Genomic DNA, 4,576 nt, shown 5'->3' with positions numbered 1-4,576 from the left:
AGGTCAAAGAGGTTAAGCCATATGGAGCAATAGTTTTGTGGAGTACTGATGGAAGAGACTTCACAGTCAATGGGCAAAGGGTTAAGCTCTACATGGCTGATGCACCTGAGGAAGATGGAGTTTCAACTCCACTGTCTGATCCTACCCCAGCCTAATCCAAAAGGAGGCAAAGTCAAGCTAGAGACTTAAAACAAGCTCACTTGGGAGGAAGTCCCATGCGTATCCTTGTACATATTGCATTGGTATTTTCATTTTCATCATATTTCATAAAAAAAAAAAAGAGGGAAAGTGTTGAAGTAGTGTTCAGGTGGTTCATCGATCCGGTCAAGGCAAAGAATCGAGCGTGGGAGTGAGGTTCCGCAGCGACGCCACGAGGTCGCTCCAGCTGGGAGCGACGTGATCAGAGCGACTGGTCCAAGTCGCTCGCATTTTCGGTGTCCGGAGCTCGAGAATCGCTCTCGGAGCGACGTCTCGCAGCGACCACGTGAGGTCGCTCGCGTTTTCTGTCGCTGGGAGCGACGTGATCAGAGCGACTCGGCTAAGTCGCTCGCATTTCTGTCTCTGGGGCTCGAGAATCGCTCTCGGAGCGACGTCTCGCAGCGACCACGTGAGGTCGCTCGTGTTTTCTGCGACCCGGAGCGACCTATCAGAGCGACCACTCCAGGTCGCTCCCGAGCCGGTCCAGGTAAGTCCCTCTTCGATTTTGTCCGGTTTAATTCGAGTTAACCAGCCCTAAACCTAACCGGACGACCCTAGACCTACCCATACCCACGACCTTCATCTCTTTCACTCTCCCTTCCTCTCACAAACACTCATACTCTCTCAAACAAACCCACACCAAAAATCTCCTAACTTTCTCAATTCTCACCCAAATCTCTTAGTTCTTGTTTCTAAATCTAAGCTTTCGCCCCAACAGTCTATTCCTCACCACTCATTCCCCATTTCCTTCCATCCAAAGCAAGGTATTGTGTTTTTAAATTCAAATTCGTAGGTCCATGAACCCTAGAATTTGAAAATCGAAATTTGGTCATTTTCTTGCTTGATTGTGGTAAAATAGACTATAGGAAAAGCTTATATATCAAGTTGGGTTGTTGAATTGATGGTGGAACTGAGCTTAATTTGAACTTTGGCAAAATTAGGGTTCATGGATTTGGGGCTTTTCGAAATTGATCCTAATTGAGTGTGTTAGTGGGTGAGTTAGTATGTTAAGGTGTTGAAAGGTTTGATTAGAGAACCCTCTCATTCTAGAATTACTTTGATTATTGAATTTTACTTGTCTTGTAATTTTCACATGATGAAAAGATTGAGAATTGTGATTCTTTACGTTGCTTCTTGAAGTTTACATTTGCAAAGTCAATCGACTTATCCCTTTCCAAGTTTTGTATTTCTCAGGTACAATGGTTAAGAAAACTAAGGGAAAGTCGGATGCTGAGAGGCAAGAACCTGAAAGTCAAGAGTCTTCGTTGAGAGGAAAGGCTTTAGCCTCGGAACGAGCTGGTTCTGGGACACAAAGGACTTCTCGACAGCAAACCGTGGCTGCAAAGAAGGCAAAGGAGCAAGAGAAGAGGGCAGGAAAGAGTATAGCAGTTGCCACAGATGAGGAGAGTGGCGATGAAAGTGCAGATGAGCAGGCTCCTACAAAGAGGGCCAAGATGTCCAAGGGAAAGAGGTTGCTGAGGATAGAGACAGGGCGAAAACTCCATCTGAGGAAGAGCTGTATCATCATTTGCTGAATGGGGTAACTTGGACTCCAACCAGATTCGCTGACCTTGATTTGCTGAAGGAGGTGGGTCTCGATTCTGATATTGAGGCAATGCTGGGGCACCTGAAGATGCCCAAACTCCTCACCATGGCCTACCCCGCCTACCGGGATGTCTCCTGTCAGTTCTTGTCTTCCGTTGAGGTCACTTACCATGACGATCCGCACGTGAGGCAAGGATGGGGCAAAATAAAGTTCAAGGTCAATGGGAGAGAGTACAACACGAACTTCAAAGACATTGGGAGAGACATGGGTTTCCAAGACTTGGCAGACTACTCCCTTCCCAAGTGTAAAAACCTCCCCACTCAGCTTTGGAAGTTAATCACTGGAAACAAGCACTCTACCGGGGCTGACAAGAACTCACATATCCGGCACCCGTCTGTACGCTACCTCCATAGGATGCTCGTCCATGCATTCTACCCATGGAAGCAAGCTGGTAACGTCACCGAGGAAGACATACGACTGCTCTGCCCGGCTATCCGCCCCTACGCCCCACCTGGAACGTTGCCCCTTCAAAGCAACGACATCTATGCTTCCTTCGGGATGGTCAGCTTCTTCGTGAATCGTCTCGAGCACTACAAAGACTGGGCATGGTACACAACTGATTCGCAACCAAAGGTTGGGATAGGCGGGATGATCACGCCACTGCTCCAATTTCTGAATGTTCCCTTGGGAAAGGACGCAGCAGGGCCTAAGTTCATCGATGGCACTTACTTGAGGATTGCCACCTATTTCAGTGGGATGTATGGGAAGGACTACGTCTACCACTACTACTTGCAGGCAAGCCGGTCGAAGTGGTTCTTCCAAACCAGAGACTGACGAGCTTAGAGAGACCTGGAGCTATCAGCTTCAACTTATCCCAAGAAGACTTTCTTGGAGAACACGGGTCTCTCGGTCCCATTGCTGCACCAAGGAAAAGGAGTGTTCCGACGAGACACGACTTCACGGAACCTCCTAGGGAAGAATCTGTACCCATCTATGGACCTCCACGCTACTACTTCAAGCCACATGATGGAGTCCTTCCCCCTGGTGCGCTTCGTGATGCTCATGACCACATTAGCCGACTTCAGCGATGGAACAAGGCACAAGACAGAACAATCGAAAAGCTGAAGGACAAGTGCAAGGCGCTGAGCAAGACGGTGAAGAAGCAAGCAAAGACTTCAGCCAAGTTCATGAAGAAAGTGGCCGATGTCTTGACCAGAGGAGGAATAGCTGGATGTAGCTCAGCGGACTTCGCCTTCGCGAACACATCAGTCCCCCAGCCCCCACCTCAGCCCACTGATCTTGGTTTCCCACTCACTGATAGACAGCTCCAGCGACAATGGAGGAACCCACCCACTCAGCCTTCCGCCTCTGGAAACAAGTCTCCATCCCTAGCCTCTTCAGAAAGTGAAGCTGAGATTGAAGAAGTTCAGAGCCAACAATGGTATGGAGACTACAGCTCAGGACATGGAGGTTACTACACCACGTTCCCACCAGACGACGATGATGCTGGGGCATCTGCCCCCACTTACTATCCTTGAAGGTACTTCTCTACTTTCCCTTGTATATACCATTTCGTTTTTGCATATTAGTTTTCTCTTTTTGGGTATCTCTCTCTCCTTGACAACACAGAGACTGTGTCATTTAAGTTTGGGGGAGGTACCAAGTATTTGATCATGTTTGCTTTGATGTTGTTTCATTGAGTCATGCATTGCATACCTATTTGCATATAAAAAAAAAATCATTTAGTTTGCATCATTTGCATTTCTAGGAGAGTCTAGAGCATATAGGTTGCATTCACTTGCATTGGGAGCAATGATTTTAAATGCCTTGTAAAGAACACTACTTTGCACCTGAGTAGCTTATGCACCTCTCAAAAGACTTGTATGCTTCGAGTCTTGAAAACTCTTCCTGAAACTTGTTGATTGCTGAAACTCAGTCTTTGAAGCCAACTACAACCTTATTTGAACTGAACGAACTTAATGCATCTTGCTCATGGTCCCTTGTGTACTGAATCATGGATATACACACTTGAGTTGTCACATCCTTTATGCCAATCTTTTTGACAACCTCTAGTGGTAGACCTCTCCCCAAAATCCCTTCCTCCGTTTAAGCCTTCATTGATTGATGAGTGAGGCCTTTTTCGGAAAGTCTTACATGCACATAATGTTGAGAGTATCGGGAACGACAATGCTTGATCTTCATTCTTGCTAGATTAGGCACATTATTGTCTAGCCATAGGATGGGGGTGAGTGTTGTAAAGTTTGATTTGGGAGTATGAGAAAGCTGAAGGAAAAGAGTGAACTCTTGTGTTTAATTGACTAGTCTTTATGGGATAAGTAGAGAAACTTCTAGCTCAATTTGTGAAACGTCTTGGCCCCAAAAAAAAAAAAAAAAAAAAAAAAAAAAAGAAAAAAAAAAAAAAAAAAAAAAAAAAGAAAGAAAAGGGGGCTAGCAAAGTTGTTTAGAGCTAAGATTTGTTTAGAAGTTGAGAAAATCCTTTATAGATTTCAAAGAAAAAGAGTTTTATGTGCAAAGTGTTCTTGAGATTTTTTTGTGAGAGATGGGAGTTGGGTTTGACATTATGAAGTGATTGTGTAACTTGTATGTTTGGGAAAATGGTAGAACAATGGAGATTGAGCATTGTATGCATGAGTTGGTCCCTTTCTTAGATATATTATGTGCAATGTCAAGGCTACTCGTTTTGAGAGTAAACCACTTTAAAAGATCATGGATTTTGAACCTCTTGACCCACTTGAATAAAAGTCTTCCCTTACTCAACCAAATGATTTGGACCAATTGACCATTTGCAAGAATTCACTTGATGTTTTATGC

Source organism: Brassica napus, chromosome C7, assembly GCF_020379485.1.
Source record: "Brassica napus cultivar Da-Ae chromosome C7, Da-Ae, whole genome shotgun sequence".
In the NCBI taxonomy this organism is placed as follows: Eukaryota; Viridiplantae; Streptophyta; class Magnoliopsida; order Brassicales; family Brassicaceae; genus Brassica; species Brassica napus.
The sequence above is the reverse complement of the archived record's forward strand: the minus strand, read 5'-3'. Positions refer to the sequence as shown.